The sequence below is a fragment of the Vulpes vulpes genome, chromosome 8, assembly GCF_048418805.1.
Source record: "Vulpes vulpes isolate BD-2025 chromosome 8, VulVul3, whole genome shotgun sequence".
In the NCBI taxonomy this organism is placed as follows: Eukaryota; Metazoa; Chordata; class Mammalia; order Carnivora; family Canidae; genus Vulpes; species Vulpes vulpes.
Window position 1 is genome coordinate 10,582,800 of NC_132787.1, and position 19,736 is coordinate 10,602,535.

The 19,736-nt window shown below is 37.4% G+C and overlaps 1 pseudogene; it reads left to right on the forward strand.

The window, feature by feature from the left end:
- The first annotated feature begins 6,977 nt into the window (after positions 1-6,977).
- On the forward strand, positions 6,978-17,433 carry LOC112921207 (serine/threonine-protein phosphatase 4 catalytic subunit pseudogene; annotated as a pseudogene).
- The last annotated feature ends 2,303 nt before the right edge of the window (positions 17,434-19,736 follow it).

A 19,736-nucleotide genomic window follows, 5' to 3' on the forward strand; every position in this document is an offset into this window, starting at 1 on the left:
GTCAATGATATTCTAACTGCAATGTAATGAGACAGATGGTATCTATGTAGTGAATATAGCATAACATATCAACTTGTCAAATCATTAAGGTGTACACCTGAAGCTGATGTAATATTGTGTATGAATTATACTTAATTTAAAAATACATGAAACAGTCCTTAAAATGTTAACTGGATCTTTCAGGGTATTTAAAAATTAATACATTTCAAAAAGGAATTGAAGATCATCAGAACTACTACCAATGTAATTCACTATATTAACAACCATGTAAGAAAAATCATGTCAATGGATAGAAAATATTTCTAAAATTCAAGAACTATGATTAAAAATCAGAAAACTACGAATGGAGGGCTTCTTTAGTTAAGGGCTTAGTTAAGGACTTCCTTAACTTGATAAGATTACATACAAAAAACCTACAGTAAATGTTATATTTAATAGGAAAACATTTCTTCCCTCTAAGATGTGGAATGACAGGGTTGCCTACTACCACTGCTGTTGTTCAACAGCGTGGATCCTGGATAACAGGATAGGAAAAGAGAGAAAGAATAGGTAAAAACAGGACAGGGAGGATGTTAAACTTTCATTACATACAAACTATCAAATTACCTGCCTTTGGAAACCTACAAGTTTCAACAACTAACAGTGGTAAGAGAATTCAAGGGTATAAAAAAAGAACTCACAAAAAATCAGGAGAATTTATCTACCTCAGTAGGGATTATATATCCGAATTATATATCCATATCCTCTATTGTATAACTAGGCACTGTGATCCTCCAGTCCCATTATGGCAGAGGACACTTCATTCCAAAATGATGTTGGCATTGGCTATGGGACTTGTTTTGGTCAATGGTCTGTTAGTGGACTGAATGAGAACAAAAGCTTTCCACCTACTTGAATGGTTCAGTTTGGTTCTCTTGCACTCCTGCCAGTCACCAAGAGAATATTCCTTAGGTATCTCCCGTTTCAAGGAGAATGGAGAGCCATATAGAGTGGTCCTGCAGCCAACCTGTAGCCCAGAGCCAAGATCAGCTGTTCTTCGTCCAGTCCCGAGAGCCCTAGTCAACGTAAGGACACCTGAGAGAGAAATAGACATATTTAGTTTTGTAAACCATGGAGTTTTGGATTGGCTTATTATACCACATTGCTGGAGTTACAGCTAATAAAACCAGCAATAAGTAATGTGAACTATAATCAAAAATAAAAACTAAGTCTCTATTATAGTCACTGAGCTTGTTGTTATTTAGGTTCTTATTAGCATCATTGTGGCAGTAGCTAAAAAAGCCCAGCCAGCAACAAATGGAAAATATAATAAAAATGAGATTCCAAACTTCCTAACAACCAAAAACTATATTCCTACATAAAAAAATAGAAAAATAAAAAAATATCTAGGCATTAACCTAATGAAGAACACTGAAACTTCCATCATGTAATTTCTGTCGTGTAACATTAATTCTATCATGTAGTATAAAAGATAATGAGCAGAGGAATGTTCATTAATTTAAATGAATAATGCAGGCCCACGTTTTATAAGAACACATCCAACTAAAATGATTTATATGAATGGTATTAGAATGGTAGCATGTGAGTGGAGGGAGGCAAATGGATGTGGGAAAGGGAGACAGAAGGCAATCAGTCCATTGAATCAGAGCCTTTCGTTGTCAATTGATGGTGAAAGTCATAAACCAAGAAGCGTGTCACCTCAAGCCTCCATACCCAAAGTCCAAAACAAAACAAAAAACAAAGGGAAAATTAAAGCATCTCTTCTAGAGAATACTGAATACTAAGAAGAAACTATCATGCGTAATGTACGTATACAGAATACCATTTATAAAGTGAGAGAGCAAGTAAGCTTACTTTTTGATCAGTTAAATGTCTTCCAAAGCAGAGAGCAATAAGAAAGGGAGGGAAAAAAGCAGTATCTCATTTCCGTTTTTTTTTTTCCTTAAAACTTCTCATTCTATATTTGTGCATATGACTATCTGTGTCTGGCTTTCCAGACACCTGGCTCTCTTCAACTAAGCACCAATAATTTCTACATCTGTACAAGTTGATGATAATCCTCATAATCAGCCAAATCCCTGTGAATGATCTTTGAGGCTTGCAAGGGCCTACTTTACATCTGAGTTGGATTGCACAATCCATAATGGCCCATACAGCTGCTTAGGAGGAAGAAATATGTGCTATTTTGAAGGTGAAAAGGGATGAGAAGATAGGCCAGTCAGGAGGAGCACTGGGCAAGTTCCTTTGCATTCATGCTTTCCCCAGGGCTTGCTCACTCCTGGCTCTGGACCTTTAAGATAAAGAGGCTTCCTGGAACAGAAGTACATGGTGGGCAGTGGGCAGTGTGGATCCTGGAATCCTGATCACATCACTCCTGCCTTTCCTTGGGAACCAATTTGCATCTACCTTGACACAACAAATTCTTTCTCCCTGAAAAGTTATATATTAATAATAAGTGCAATGTAATGTGTACATTCTGTGCTCGGCCCAAGGCCAAGTACTCAGCTTATTCTCCTGTGGGTTTTTTTTACAGATAAAGAAACTGAGCTCAGAGAAGTTAATGTATCCAAGGCCCTGCAGTTAATTTTAAGAACTGGGGTATGTCTGATTCCAAGGACCCCGTGGGCTAGAGGATCCTGCCTGAGATCATTTACCATAACTGGTAAATGGCAGAAACCAGATTTAAACTGAGGTCTTGACTCCCACATTTTGGTTTTCACCACTCACTGAATAGTTGAGTTTATGAACAATGAGCGAAGCGATCAATCAGTGCTGTTTAAAGAGAAACATACTTGATTAATTTTGCCAGTGAATATTAAGAAATATGCTAATATCATGCTTTTTATTAGATTTGAGTTATAAATGTTACTGTTGCCAGAGGCTAAAGGCAGCATCAAGTCTTAAAACAACTGATTCAGCATAGGTTTTTGGTAGGGTCCGACCCAGGGCAGGGACTGAAAGTAGGATGCCAAAGGGAGAGATTATAGCATAATCCTCCCACATAAAATATATTTTTTAAAAGATTTTATTTCTTTATTCATGAGAGACACAGAAAGAGAGGCAGAGACACAGGCAGAGGGAGAAGCAGGCTCCTCCCCATGGGGAGCCTGATGTGGGACTTTATCCCAGGACCCCGGGATCATGACCTGAGCAAAAGGCAGACACTCAACCACTGAGCCATCCAGGCGTCCCCCACATTACCGCTGTACATTAAGAAATATATTAGCTGGAATTAGCAACATGAATAGGAGTAAATATGTTTCTGTGCCTCAGCTTATCCATATAATGAAAACAGTACTAGTACCTATCTCAGTGTTTGGGGGAAGGATTAAATGAGTTAACACAGGCAAAGTGCCTAGAACAGTGTCTGGCACATAGTGAGCACTTAATAATAATAGCTGTAAGTATTAATAATGTTGTTTCAGACCCTGCTTTAAAGGAACCAAACAGTAGGAGTCAGGGGGCGTAACAGTGAATAGTGCTTCCTGAAATGGCAATGGGTACATCACATCAAATTAAGAAAGGAAAAAAGCAAAATTATATCCCCTCTTCCAAAATGTTTATTTTTCTAACATATGGATACCAAAGCTTTGAGAAACTAGTTTTTAAAAATCCAACAAAAATCTAAAGTGTGTCTCTACTCTTTAAATTCACAACCACTTCTCAGGCAGAGAGAGGAGTGGCTATATCCAGTCCTTGTGGGAAAAGCAGGCCTGAATGAGTGTCCTTTCTAAGGTTCTGTTCCATATGACCTTCTTGCGACCTGAGAATGTCATTTGATGCCATTTTTCTCATTCAAATCCACTGCGAATCTGGATAAAACCAGTTCCTTACAGAAATCCAGATGCTGCCTCTAACCCAAACTGCGCCCCATGAGTACATCATGGCCTCCTGCTCCCACTCTGTAGTCAAGGCAATAGCAGTTGATATCTTAATTGCTGCTATCTGGCAGAGAAAGCATACACCTGTTGACGGACTGGCTCAAAACAATTTTCAAGAGGAACTTCAAATGTAAGACAAGATTCTTCCAGGCCAGCACCACCTCAGCTAGGCTACTGAAAGGAAGACCCAGTGCCCCGGGTTGATGGGATGCTTCTTCCAATGAGCACAGGTGCAAGTCACCCTTTCTCCGGACTGATGTGTGGTCAGCACGTCCTCAGACAATATTAGAATAGGAAATCCCACAGAGACCTGCTAGAAATCCTCTCCCCAGGACAATAGTTCCAGTCTGTGAATAATGCCTGGATAATATATTTATAAAAGATGTTGGAGATTTTCGACCTTGGCAAATGATATATGTTTAGAAATCCATCCTTAAGTGAACACATATTGTAAACAGGCAGGTCAGCTTAACAGGGATATCCTGTAAAATGTCCTTAATAAATATACAATTAAGGAATAGGGCTTGATGGCTTTTCTAGATGGAATTTTGTTACAGCTACCTTCAAATCCGATAGCTCAGGTTTGTTTGTTGAAGCTTCTTCTGACCTCAGGAGAATTACTTTATTTCCCAACTGCTACCACAAGCATTTATCTCATTCGTTTTTTTCTTGGTTTTCCAAAGTCTAATTGGGCCAGCTCTACCTACATGTGTTCAGCTTTCTAGTGATTTATTTCATATGTTCCTTCTGCTTATTTCAATTTGGCATTTGTTCCTATCATTCCCATATGTCAACAGGTTACTTTAAATTCAGCTATCTTATAGAGGCCCTGAAGATAACCATGATTTTCATACCAGTGGAAACAGCTATAGAAAAATAACTTCGGTATTTGGATGAGCTAATTAATTCCAAAGTGTTCATTTCCCACAGATCCTTAATTCCTGCACAAATGAAACTTGAGAAAACTTTCTCCCCATACAGGCCCTAATAGTATCAACTCCTTCTGTTTCTCAGACAGATCTTCTGTTTTCTTTTCTGTTCAACCCCAACTCTTTTTGGAAGAGTGATGATGCTGAGTGCTTCATAAACACCAGCAGCCAAAAGTGGAAGCATATGCTACTCAGAAGCCTTTATCGCCAAATTATATAGATCAGCTTCTTGACACTATTCTCTCACACGTATGGATCCCAGGACCAGCTGCACTCATTCATCTCCTTATTAAGGACTACCGCTCAACTGAACAAATGAAATGCTTTGAAATGCCCCTTTCTTTAAGAAAATGATATACTATTATTTTATTTTTAAAAAAGACATGGCATCATCTAAATATGAAAATGTATTAATTTTACCAGTGAAATGATGACTAAATCTTCAAAAGACTTAGTTCCCATAAAAGATATAACACCAGCACTCTTGGCAGTGCTCAATTAATGAAGCACTTGATGGATATGGGGTACCAAGGCTATGTCAGCACAGAATAAGAACATCTGGGTACAAAGTGAAAAAGCCAAATATCATGATATTGTTGACACCGAGTAGTCACATTTCAGGTAGAAATATTTCTCTTTTAACAAATCATTTCGTTATCTTAGCATCTATATTAATAAGCTTATACAGCATTTGGTCTACACTTTCTAAACCCTTGGGTTCCCCTAACAGCTCTCCTGTCAAAGTGACATAATACATTTGACAGATGCAACTGATGCCTATAGAGCCAGCTGGGTTTGACTGCCTCGTATCCCAGACCAGTGAGCCGGATGGCTTTGGCTTGATTTGTCACTGGAGCATCTCAACTTACTGCAGTATTACTAACAACGGGTATTGTACAACGTTGTTCTGGTGTCCTCTTTTAAGCGGGGGATTTGGCAGTACACTTCAGAGCAAAGTAGTCCTTTCTTTTCTGTGGCTAGGGAAGCTTTGCAACCATTTTGATTGCATCATGTTACCTTGTTAGTTCTCTGACAATAGCAGACAAATATTGCATTTGGGCTTTCCGTGTTGCTTGTGAGTAGTTACTGAATCTGACCTGCTTTTTAATGCAAACATTATGCAGACTGCAGCCAGACAATGGAAAGTCTGTTTGCAACGTGAGCAGGGCTGGATGCAATCTTTCCCAGTGGGTATCTATCATTTCAGGTGCTGCTGAAGAATTCATTGTAGAATTTTCATTTTTCAACTGTTTGTTAGAATCACATACCAAGTCAAATTTAATTAGTTATATTCATCCGGCAGATGGTACAATATTCTATAATAAAGCCTAAATTCCTTTACTTAATTGAGTAATGCATTTCATATGATCTCTTTCACAAATTTCAAAACCGATTCTCCTTAAGCAGGCCTGCACACTATTTGGATGCAGGCCCAAACAGGTTAAAATTGATTTAATACTTTTCCCCCAAAGAACATTATGTAAATGAAAGGAAGTCTGCCCTGAGTGACTTATTTTAATGTCTGCTTCTACATAAACTACATCTGCATCTGGGACAAAGAAGTGGGAGTAAAATTATGTGGGAACAAATTTCTGAAATTCTGAATGCAACATGTTACAGAGATGGTCATATTTAAATGAATACAATTTGTTTCACACTGGAATAACTTAATGTCCATTATCAGTTTGTTGAAACCATCTTTGATAATATTAAACACATTCGTCATAGCAATACCGATTTTGCTTCCAGGACAGCCAATTAATCTGAACATTAGAACTAGAGTGGAGGGTCTATCTCTATATATTATACATTATTATAGGCATCTGTAATGCCCAAACCATTTTTGGACAACACGGATCAATGGAATATTGCATTCTTGGTAGATCTTGAATTGCTGCTTTACCACCCAACAGTCAAAAGGGATTTCATTCTCCCCTAAATATTGTTACCATTACATCAGGCATCTGCCCACTTTTCCCTCAAGTGGGATTTGAAACATGCTAAATTTTCCCAGCCTATATCAACAACCCATAAAAAGGTATGAGCTGATTCATCAAATGCCGGAAGTGGAAGAAATTTTATGCATCTCTTATTCCAGAGACAGTAAATATTCTGCACATATGCTAGAATTGCTTTGCTCTAGCACCTACTGTAGACATTAGTAATGATGGTACATGTGGCTTCTCAGTCCTCTCCGCCGAAGCCCTCCAGTCACGAAGTGAATCCTATTTGCCATACTTTTATCTTTTATTATGCTCATAAGGAAATTAAGGCACAAAGACTTGCAGTAGAACCCTTTAACTTAGTGACAGAGGTAACTAAGTCCGGGAAAAGACTAATAAATATCTCAACTCCTAGCTAGATATCTTCCCCACTGCATTATGTTACCTCCTGAATGAAAAAAGTCTAGGGTCCAGATTGATGGGGAGGAAACATAACTTTCCTTTATGCTTTTATCTTGAGTAGCTGGGGCCTACAAATTAAAATGACACAAAACAGATTAACGGGGGAAAAGGTTGCAGGTTTTATTTTTATTCATTTATTTGACACAGAGAAAGAGAGTGCACAAGCAAGGGGAGTGGCAGAGAGAAAGGGAGAAGCAGACCTCCCACTGAGCAGGGAGACCAATGTGGGCTCTGTCCCAGGACCCTGGGATCATGACCTCAGCTGAAGGCAGACGCTTCACTGACTGAGCTACACAGGCACCCTGGATACAGGTTTTATTGTTGTGAATATTTTTTTTAGGTGCATAGCAGAAGTAGCAGAAAGGAAGTGAAAACTCGAAGAACTGATTAGTCTAGGAAATTATATACCATTTTAACAAAGGGCAATAAATTGTGGAGAAGTGGCTAGAAAGTGGAAAGGGGACTCTGGATTCTAATGGTGATAAATTGTGAGAGAGTGAGTAAGAAATACACAGGAAATAAGTATCATGGAAGATAAGGTTTGTTTATACAGATTCATCTTAGTATGACTCCCTGTCTCTGATTATAAGAGCTGGGCTCCTCTTCCTGGGTACCTTCCTCAGAGCAGAATTTCTGCCCCAATTTTAGACATATAAGGGGAGGCAGGAACTCTTCTTGCATATCTTTTAATTCTCAGTTGCCTTCAGCTTAAAATAATTATTATGCCAAAATGGCATATTTGGGGATAGCATAGTCTGATCCCCTTTAAACTCTAGACAGTGAGGATATATAACCATTATGGTTTCAAGTTTCTTAGCTAACTTAGTGAACAAAGTAAGCAATCCTTCCAGGCACAACCACCAGCCATTTGCCTACCATCACACCACCACTCCATGCCACCCCCAGCCACTTAATCTCTGGGTTGTCTTTCTGGGTCTTGCCACTTAAAGTTTCTATGTTACAGCTTTACTTGTCATCTTTAAATTATCTATTACTTTTAATTCTTTTAGTTTCTAGATGGAAAAGATTCTACTTATCTGAGCCTTTTGGGTTTTTTTTTTGTGTTTTTTTTTTAATTTTTTATTTATTTATGATAGTCACAGAGAGAGAGAGAGAGAGAGGCAGAGACACAGGCGGAGGGAGAAGCAGGCTCCATGCACCGGGAGCCTGATGTGGGATTCGATCCCGGGTCTCCAGGATCGCGCCCCGGGCCAAAGGCAGGCGCCAAACCGCTGCGCCACCCAGGGATCCCCTATCTGAGCCTTTTGTATGTCTCTTATGGACCTATTGCTTCAAGTTCTTCATCAAGCAGTTCCCTGACTCCAGGTTTACTGTATTAGAGTGTACTATATAGGCTGATCTCTGAGAAACCCAAGTGAAGTGCAAAAATCATGTCTTTAAGGAGATACCTTTGAATCCATTCCTTGTTCTGATAAATACTGGCAGCAAGACTTTAAGCAGAACAATTATGGACACTAAATTTCCATGCATGGATGTCACCTAGGCCAGAGTTGAGGCTCAGTTAATGGTGCAAATTTGATGATGTTGTTGATGATGATGATATTGACTAGTGGCAATATACTACTCTGTTTTACATAGTTTTCTCCGAAAGAACCTAGTTATAATTATCTATAGATTTCTTCCCTTCTCCTACTCCTTCCCCCATGCTTCCCCCTTATAAACACATCAGACACAACCATACTTAAATACTTACAATATTCACTTATTTAGGAAAGGCAACTCTGTCTAGGCCCAGAGAGATTTCACTGACTTTATTACATGCTAAGATGTAACATTTAAATATCTTACACAAAAGTCAACTTAGATATCTCTTCCTCTAGGTATCAGTCCCTAACAAGGTAGACGACCAGCACCTGGTATCCAAAGGCTGTACTGATCTCTGTTGCCTCTAGTCATATTTCTTCCCTCTAAATTCTAATCTCCTTTAGAAAAAAGTTTGTGTTTAGTGCAGTGTGTCTTGCATCATAGTAGGCAATTATTTCTTAAAGAATAAGTGAATTAATGTTATCTGAGATGGAAGGTAGGGAAAAATAAGGAGGCTAATTCCCCAGCCACTATGATTTGGGGATAATGAATATTTGGAAATTACTTGGACAAAAAATGAAAATTATTTAATTTATAGTGATTAAATTGAAGCTATTTAATTGACCCTTTTCACTTTGAAAAACAAATAGCTGATATAACAAGTTCCCATTTAGATGCATTTAAGCAGAAAGATGTGTTTTCTTTTCTTTTTTTTTTTTAATGAAAAGCCAAAGCACTGGATGATTCATATTTCTAGGAAAATATTCCTATAGGCAATTTCATCTCTGAATAAACATTCATCTTCAAAAGTATGTTTTTAATAAAATGGAAGACCAGTGCATTTATTTTATGATGTTTCTTGATGAACAGGTTCCAGAGATTTTTTTTTTTAAAAAAGGTCTGTAAAAAAAAAAAAAAAAAAAAAAAAAAAAAGGTCTGTAGGGCTCACTCTAGGCAAACATGTGTCATAAGGAAAGCTTGTCCTTACTTTCTATACACAGAACCTAAACCAATCAATTCTAGCAGCATTAGAGAAGATGGTATAATAGTGCTATGACTTAGAGAGATACCAGGAAGGGCTCCAATGAACTTCTTGGCATAATGAACTGGTAATAAAAATCCTACCATTAGACTTGCATTCTTTTGACAACCCATTTATCTCTCTGTTACAATGAAGATAACTCTGTTCTAGGAGGGAAATATTTATTATGTTCTTTTTCAGGAAACATTTTGATTGAGGGCAAGTTCAAAAGCATGCCACAGACTGGGAGAGGGTATTTCCTATATGCATTCAATAAATAGTTCATATATTCAATGAATATACTAAAATATTTAAGGAAACGTAGATAACCCAACAGACAAAAAGGGCAAATGGCTTGAACAGACATTTACAATACAGGCTATTCTGGCCATGCCTATCCTAGCTTAATAGGAAACCTTCCAAAAGATCAAATTTGTCTCCAAGTCGATCACTGCATCCTGGAACAAACCTCCAAAATAATTATAGAAATACAAAAATATCTAGCACTTAAAAAGTTAAAATGTATACTATCTAGCATTCAATCAAAAATTACCAAGTGTGCAAAGAAGCAGAAAAATATCCCTAATGCAGAGAAAATGCAACCAATACAAACAGACCCAGAAATTAAATTGCTCAAGTGATAGTATAAAACAATATTAAAATAGCTTCTTTTTTTTTAAAAGAGAGAGTAGGGAGGGGCAGAGGAAAAGAATCTTGAGCAGACTACCCAGTGAGTGCAGAACCCAGCTTGGGGCTCCATCTCACCACCCTGAGATCATGATCCAAACTGAAACCAAGAGTCAGATGCTTAATGGACTAAGCCACCCAGAAGCCTCTGAAAGAACTTTTAAAAGTGTATTTCATATGTCTAAGAAGGTAAAAGAAAACATAGTATGTTAATGAGAGACTGGAAGATAAAATAAAAATGAGCAAAATGAGAATTCTAAAATTCTAGAGAGAAAAAAAATTGGGGGAAAGAAAAATTAACCAGATGGGATAAATAGGATGTTAGAAGTTGCAGAAGAAAAAAAAAAACACAGTCGACTTGAAGGCCTAACCAAAAAACTTTGCAATAATATTCAACACAGAAAAAATATGGTCAAAACAAAAGTAATCTGTGGTACAACTTCAGGCACCACAAAAAATATGAAGAAATTGACACCAAGACACGTTACAGTCAAATGACTTAAAATTAAAAAAAAATTAAAGCAGTTAGAAGAAAAAATACAAACATTATGTACATGGGAACAGAGATATCAGTGATTGCTCTGGTGAAGGGGAGGAAAGGAGGCACAAGATGGAATAATTACAAAAGGACATAAGGAAAGTTTTAGCAATGATAAATATATTCATTGTCTTGATTGTGATGATGGTTTCATGGGTGTATACATGTCAAAACTTATAAAATTGTACATTTTAAATATGTGCAGCTTATTATATATCAATTATATCTCAATAAGCCTATTAATAACTTCATAATCAGAAATTATTACACAGCTACTAAAATAGATAAAATTAAAAAACAGTACCAAGTATTAGCAAAAGTGAAATTCTCACAGTTATGAGAGCATAATAAATAAACTACTTTGGAGGTGACTGGGTGGCTCAGTTGGCCAAGCATCTGACTTGATTTTGGCTCAGGTCATGATCTCAAGGTCAGGAGATTGAGCCCCTCAGCGGGCTCTGCACACTGAGTATGGAGCCGCTAAAGATTCTCTCTCTTCCTCTCCTGCTGTTCTCTTTCTCTAAAAAATAAATAAAATAAAACCACTTTGGAATATTCTTTGACTTTGTATCCTAAAGCTGAACTTATAGCATATGATATCCGCCAATTATACTACTAAGGATATAGCCAGGAGAAATAAATGTATATGTCTACCAAATTACATGTGCATGAGTAGGACTACTCATAATAGTTCCCCCCTTGGAAAATCTCAAAGTCCAACAAAAATAGAGTGGGTAAAGTATGGCATATTCATAATATAAAAAAAAAAACGTATGGAAAGTGAAGGCAAGACTGCTAAACATAACCATCTGGATGACTCTCAGAGACATAATGTTTAGCAGTAATGAAAGAGTATATATCATATGATCCCAACTATATAAAGTTCAAAATAGGCACAACTAATTTAGGTGATAGAAATCATAATGATGGTTCCCTTTATGGGAGGAAGTAACTGGGAGGGAGAATTGGGGCACTTGGGGCGATTATGTTATATTTCTTGATCTGGGTACTGGTAATGCATATGTGTTTAATTAAAATTTAAAAGTAAAATACATTTTATAAGAGATCCACAAAACAAAAGAACATAAAGTAGACATTTAAAATTTTTTGTCTATGGTAGGGAGGGGAAAGAGAGAGATGGAAATTTTTAAAAGTGGAAGGAAGGGATTTAACTGTGGTTTGTCTCCTTATGAAGAATAATTCATATTTATAAAATGTACTGTTAGGTATGAAGTAGTATGTGCCAGGCATTCTTAGTTTTTCAGGCCCAAATCTATCCTTACCTAAATGTCTATGCTTGCTACATGCCTCCCATCCAATCTTTTTACCACCATATTCCCCATTAACAGTGACAAGAAAAAAAAAAAAAGGTCACATTAATTATTTGGTGGTAAAACTAGATAATAGGTATAGTTTCAAACACATTTTATTATTTTTTATTTTTTTTAAAGATTTTATTTATTTATTCATGAGAGACACACAGAGAGAGGCAGAGACATAGGCAAAGGGAGAACCAGGCTCCAATGCAGGGAGCCTGATGTGGGACTTGATCCCAGGACTCCAGGATCATGCCCTGAGCTGAAGGCAGGCACGTTAGCCACCAACCCACCCAGGGATCCCTCAAACACATTTTAAAGAAATCCTGAATTCCTTCAACCGATTTGTCAATATCCCTAGAATTCTCATGTATTTAATTATATAATTTGTCCTCAAAATCCATACTCCATACTTTCATATACCTTTTTAAATAAAATTCTGAAGCTACTACATGTCTCAATAATAGGCAGCACACTAATTAGGAATTCCTAAAGAAAATTTCAGATTCCTGAAGAAAGTTTAACTGTGAGCCCCCTTAAAATCTACAAAGTGCACAATGACGGGTGCCTGACTGGCTCAGTTGGGAGAGCATGTGACTCTTGATTTTGGGGTTGTGAGTTCAAGCCCCACGTTGGGTGTAGATATTAGTTAAAAATTAAAAAAAAAAAAAAAAAGGATGCCTGGGTGGCTCAGTGGTTGAGCATCTGCCTTCAGCTCTGGGCATGATCCTGGGATCCCAGGATGGAGTCCCACATCCCTCCCTGTGGGGAGCCGTCTTTCTCTGCCTGTGTCTCTGCCTCTCTCTCTCTGTGTCTGTCATGAATAAATACAATCTTTAAAAAAATTTAAAAAATACACAATGAGAAACAGAACTTATAAATCCTAAATCTAAACGAAGATTTCCTATTGAGAATGGAAATACTTATAACTCCCTAAATTTCTAGTGTACTTTTAAATGTTCAGACATGGAGGGCCTGGTCATACTTTTGACTCCATTCTCACCCTTCTCCACCATTCACCTTCAACAGATGGATAAGGATGTGTGTTATATACGAGTATATTATTTAATGGAATATTATTCAGCTCATGAGAGAGATTGGGTATGACAACATGGATGGACCTTTAGGGCATTATGCTAAATGTGGTAAGTCTGAGAAAGACAAATACTGTATGGTATCACTTACATGTAGAATCTATAAAGGCAAACTCCTAGAATCACAAAGTAGAAAGGTGATTATGACAGGATGGGGGGAATGGGGAAATGTTGGTCACAGGGTACAAACCTGTGACTATAAGATGAATAAGTCCCGAGGATCTAATGTACAGCATGGGAACTATAATTCACGATATTGTATTATGTACTGAAGAGAGTACATCTTAAATGTTTCACCATCAAAAAGAAATGATAATTATGAGACGTGATGGAGTTGTTAGCCAACACTGTGGTGGTAATCACTCACTTTACAAGATATAAATGCATCAAATCAACATGCTGTACGCCTTAAATTTATACAATGCTATATGCCAGTTATATCTTGGTAAAGCTGGGAAACAATAGGAAAGCCTAAATACAGATAAATGATAGGAGATATATTCATGTGCTGATGGATCATACAGCCATTAAAAAAAGAAAAAAACTGTAAAAAATTTAGAATTTTATGGATTAGCAGTCGGAATACCAAACAGAAAGCTAGAGTCAAATAATAATGGAATTTTTTCCTATACAAATTCAGCTGTGAACTTATTATGAGCATCAAATTACAGAAAAAAATACTTAAACTCTTATATCAAAGTTTGAAACAAGTGAGAGTAGGCTCCTATTCTGACAGAATCAGATTACATATTACAGTATCTTTAATCCTCTAAGGCAAGGCAAGGAGTAACATTAAAGAAAGGTGTTTGTACAGAATTCCATGGGAAATTTAACTCCAGTAATAGATTTCTATAATAAAATGACACTTTATTAAATTACTGCAGTGTTCACTGCCAGGCATGAAATACATATTCAATATTATAAAATCAGCTTAAATTTGGGTGCTATAACATTCCAGCACTGAAAATATAGTCGTGTCTGCCTTTGAATCTAATCCCCCTATATAGATGTCTGCCATCTAGTCTGGCTTTAGATGTCAAATGCAAATATTTCAAATTTGTTAAAATGAAGGTTTCCCTAATGGTGAATGAGGTAATTTTGTCCTTATACTTCCTTGTCACTGATAATTAAACTTAGCTTCTTGCAAGACGATACTTTTAAAATGACTTCCTTATACCCACACAAAACACTTATTAATTCAGCTCAGAACATTTTATGACTTTATGTGAGCTCTAAATCCTAGCAGTTAGAGATACATAAACAGCACAAAAACCCATGTCTTATGCAGTGTTTAGCAAACCATAATTGTTCTCTCTTTGGCATTTGCTTCCTATCTTATATATCTCCTAATCCTTGATGTGCACATTGAAAATGTCACCAAGTCCTCTGAAATTAATCACATCTCCACATTTGAACCAGACAAACTTTATTTGCCTGAGTCACACATATTCAGAGACTTCCAAACTCCAGAAAGTTCCTTAAATTTGTATTAAGTGACTAAAAAAAATAAGACAAAAAGACATACACTTGCGCTGGTAGAAACAACATTGTCTTTTGTGAGAAATGTTTTCTGGAAGATTAGGAAGAAACCTTTAAAACAAACATACTTTCCAACATATTGCAGAATTATTAGACTTTGGTTAGATTATTCTTTTGTTGGGGTGGGATAACGTATTAGAGAAAGTAGGCCTCTCAAGGCAGAGCAGTAAGAAGAAAGATCAATACATATTGACACTCTTCTGTGAAGATGGTATATAAAAAGAAGATGGGAAAACAAACTGCGGACCTAGACACCATCAATCTTTTTCATCATTGTGCAGTCAGATCTGGCCAAGACAGCAAAGCAAAGAGATGAGTTCCTCTTCTCTTACTTCTGATGTTATGAAGGTAGTTTGCTTTTAAGCTATTTTGTTGAGTGCTAATTTATTCCCTATGTAAAGAACCTAATTTACATCATGATTATTTGTTTTGCTCTAAAGATAGATAATTGTTCTCACCTTTTCTCTCCCTTAACTTAGCTGTTTAGTACCTTTTCTGGAGTCTCATAGATGATGTTGTCGTTTTAAAAATACTTTCAGGAAGCTATCTATCCATTTTGTGAGTCAAAGTCCATGAAATGTGTTACTATCAGAATTTATCCAATTGTTTTGTCTGTATTTGGCTACCATAAATTTTGTCAACAGTCACTGATACTGAATGTGGACCATCCTAGACAAATGGTAGGTGCCAACTTCTAGTCCGAACGGTAGACACACATACATGCACACATAGACCCTACTGAAAACATTTATCATAACAGTACAAAATTACTTGGCAGAATTAATTTCAATTCTCTGAAATTTTGAATTACCTATTAAACCCTCTTCCTCTGCAAATTAGCAATTAAGGAAAAGAAGAATGTATATGCAATGCATCATAATTCTATTTTTAACCTTCATTGAAAAATATGGCCAAACCCATTAATTCAAACGAGAGGAAAATTGTTCCATGTCATTGTTTATTTTCAGAAGAACTTAATATCTTCATTTAAATTCAAAACACAATAATGTAAGACAAAGTCTCATCCCTTATATTTGTATATGTTAATATAAGTTATTGCCTAATCACCTACTTAGGATTATCTATACATTTTTTTTTGTTTTCTTGTTTCTTACAGGAAGCCATTTTTCAAGGAATACAATTCTCCATAGTATTGGCTTTGATAAAATGCATAACATGTGTTCCTATCCCTTATTATTAAATTACCATGTTATATTTACTTATAATATTTTCATAAAATATAATATTTCCTTGTAGGTGGGCATCTGTAAATGGTTTTTAAAGAGTTATCTGGCTTTTGAGGGGAGATAACTTGATGAACAAGAGATAGAATATAGGACATTGAATATGGACTAATAACAGAACCCACCCAAAAGAAGAAGAAATGGTTAAACAAAATCTGAAGAAGAAATGAATGGAAATCAAGAGAAGCAGGGTGAGGAAGACTAGAGGTAAGAAGGAAGAAAAACTACAAAAAGATACGAGATGGAAGGTTAAGCAACATGGCAAGGGGTCAAAGTGTAAGGAAGCAGAAGTCAGGGAGCCTGAGAGCCAGAGTCAGAATCACACACCTTGGTATGTGACAGCTCTGACCTGTGCAGAGGTGGGGGTTCCGTTTGTGGGGCCAGGGTGAAGATCAGCGACTTTTATGGGCAGTCAGATGCCCTAAGATTATCTAAGAGAGTGAAGTCAAGAATCTGTGCACTAAGACAGGAGAGATCTTGGTAGAAGAGAGCAATGGGCAGAGGGCAGAGTCACCAGTCACAGTGTGTGGTGACATCCTTGGACAATTCTGTGACTTTAAGTAGCTGTTTGGTGTGCATGGTGAGTGCCTGAGAGCAATGACCTTTCCTTAGGAGACTATGGATCATGGATTCTGGGCATTGAAGCATTCCTCCTGCTGCTGGTACTCAATGTTCAATATGCTGACTACATCACCAAGATCCTGGGGAACCACAAGAGTCACCAGATCCCCTGGTCATATGGCTTCTATGATGAGTGCCTGCACAAATATGGCTTGGTCACCATGTGGTGCTACTGACCTGAGATCTTTGATTATCTTAGCCTCTCAGTCTTTGCATGCATGGGTGCTCTCTCCCTCCATCTAGACTCTAGACCATATTCAGATGACTGATTAAAAACAAGGGGTGCCTCAGCATAGGGCCATGCTTTTGTCTGTGTGTGACCTGTTCTTGTCTGACCCTGAAAACAGCCCATGGGCCTGGCTACCAATTTGGCAGTAACATGCAGCCAACAACATTGGCGTGATCTATTATGCCCACCAACTGGTGAGGGAAGGTTACAGGCAACACTTTAACGAAACTGTGCTCACTAAGCTGTTTCTATCATTGTGGGACTGCGGCAGCTATCTGGGAGCCAGATAAGCATCTCTAGAAAGATTTCATCATCTTTCAGGCTGCCTCACAAGAAACATGGGGCATCCCCTCCGAGAAGCTTGTAGCCAACTATTGCAAGTGACCCTTTGGCCACTCCAGCAGGCCTTCAGACCACTGTGACTTTGCCTTTTTCTCCAGACAGAGCTGGGCATTGGGACTGAGGGATTGTCCCTGTCTCTACCCTCCTGCTCAAAGAGGACACTTCAAGAACAAGGACTTTCTCTGGAGAGGCTTAGAGCCTCAAGTCCATGCTCCTCTCCCTTCACCTTACTTGAACCATTAAGTTTCCATTCTTTTTTTTCTTTTTCTGTTTTTAGATTAAAGTTTTGAGGAGAAAAAGCCATTGATTAAATTTTTAAATGAGTAGATTTAAAGGCAAATGCTAAATAAAAATATTTCAGGAGTTATTTCAATATGGATAATAATGAAAATGTGACTCTAATGACTATAATTCAGAATACCCCATTCTGTTCCATACTTCTTTCTAATCAGGATCCCCACTTTGAGATTCCCTGGCTTGCAAATTACTCTAGAATTATTTCCCATAAACTGTTAAATCTCAGTCTATCAGATAAATTTATTTAATATTTATATTGTGCTTGGGAATACATATTTCAATCATCAACTTCATGATAAGCCCTGGTGGGAAGTGGTACTGGTTACTAGAGATGAAATAAAAGGATGTCTATAATGCTTACATCTACTTACAGATTCTAGCCTAGAGTCAGTTCCAGTGCCCACCTCCAATTAACTTTTACCTCTTCAACCACAAATTTGATGGCTGTATTATGACATTCATCACATTCTCACTGTTGTTGTTCATGGAAATGTGTGCACAATAGAAGAATGAATAATCTTGTTACTTTTTTAAAAAATATTTATTTATTTGATAGAGAGAGACCAGCACTGGGCAGGGGTGGGGGGGGGGGGTGGAGGGGGGCAGGGGCAGAAGCAGAGGAAGAGAACCAGGTTCCCTGCTGAGCAAGGAGCCCAATAAGGGGCTCAATCCCAGAACCCTGAGACCATGACCTGAGCTGAAGATAGATGTTTAACCTACTGAGCCACCCAGCTGCCCCCATCTTGTTACTTTTAATATATGTTTGAATGTATAGTTTTACAGGACTCTGCATATGTGGTATACTATTGGTCAATCAAGAAGTATTTCAGAGTTCTATGGGCAACAAGTTGGTCACCGAACTTCCCATTTTTAATAACACAAGCATAATGTCTAGATTGTTCTTAAGGGGACTTCATTACCAAAATCCAATATTCATATCTACCTGCATCCTTTCTCAGATTGTAGCTTTCTCCAGGATAGGAGATTTTGTGATTGCGATGATGCCTTTTAGCTCAAGTGTAATTTTAGAGAGAATCAAAGAAATTCTGCTCTGGAACATACATTGTGACATAATGAGATTCAGTCTCTGGATTAATTTAGCTTTGAGGTGGGGGGGCTGAAGTTTTCACTGCTTTAGTATGATGTACAATAGTTTACAGAACTTTGAGATCTATGCTAGAAAATAATTGCGGAAAAAATAGGAGATATATCACATCTTTACACCCCCCCCCCCAAAAAAAGAGTTTAACAAGGCTAGGAGAGTGATATGCATAAATGTAAGAAGAGTTTGTATGTAAAGAGTTCTAAGTTTGGTTCTGAATTCAAGGGAAAACCTCTAGTCTACATAAATATCAAGACAATTCAGAGAAAGGAAAGTCAGCATAAACCAAAGCAAAGAACAAGAGCTTTGGAATAAGACAACCCCAGGCTCACATTGTAACTGGAATTTTCATTTCTCCTCGAAGCCTTCTTGTCTTCGTTTTTCTTCCTCTTCCTCTTCCTTTTCCTTCTCCCTCTTTTTTTTTTTTTTTTTTTACAAAATCTTTTGACAAAGATGAACTGTATTTCTTCTTATCCATACTGGTGTGTGGCATTTTCCTACTCTCCTAATAGGGCCAGGACAGTACTTGTAAGCTCTAGGTTTTCAGTAGGGGACTCAATTGCAGCTTTTGCCTCCATATGCTATAAGAGTCAATTCCTATGTCCTTTTCAATATTAAAACTCCAGTGACTAAGATCTAGAGTAAGTCCTGGAAGCAGCTAAAATATAAATGTACTTATCTTTTTGGCTTAGATTTTTTTAATTTGGTTTCTTTCTTTTGAGTTAACCTATATAATTATTTTTTTTAAAATTGAAGTTCGACTTGCCAACATATTGTAAAACTCCCAATGCTCATCCCATCAAGTGCCCTCCTCAGTGCCCATCACACAGTAACCCACCCCTCCACCCACCTCCCCTTCCACAACCCTTTGTCATTTCCCAGAGTTAGGAGTCTCTCATGTTTTGTCACCCTCTCTAATTTTTCCCCACTCAGTTCCCCTCTTTTC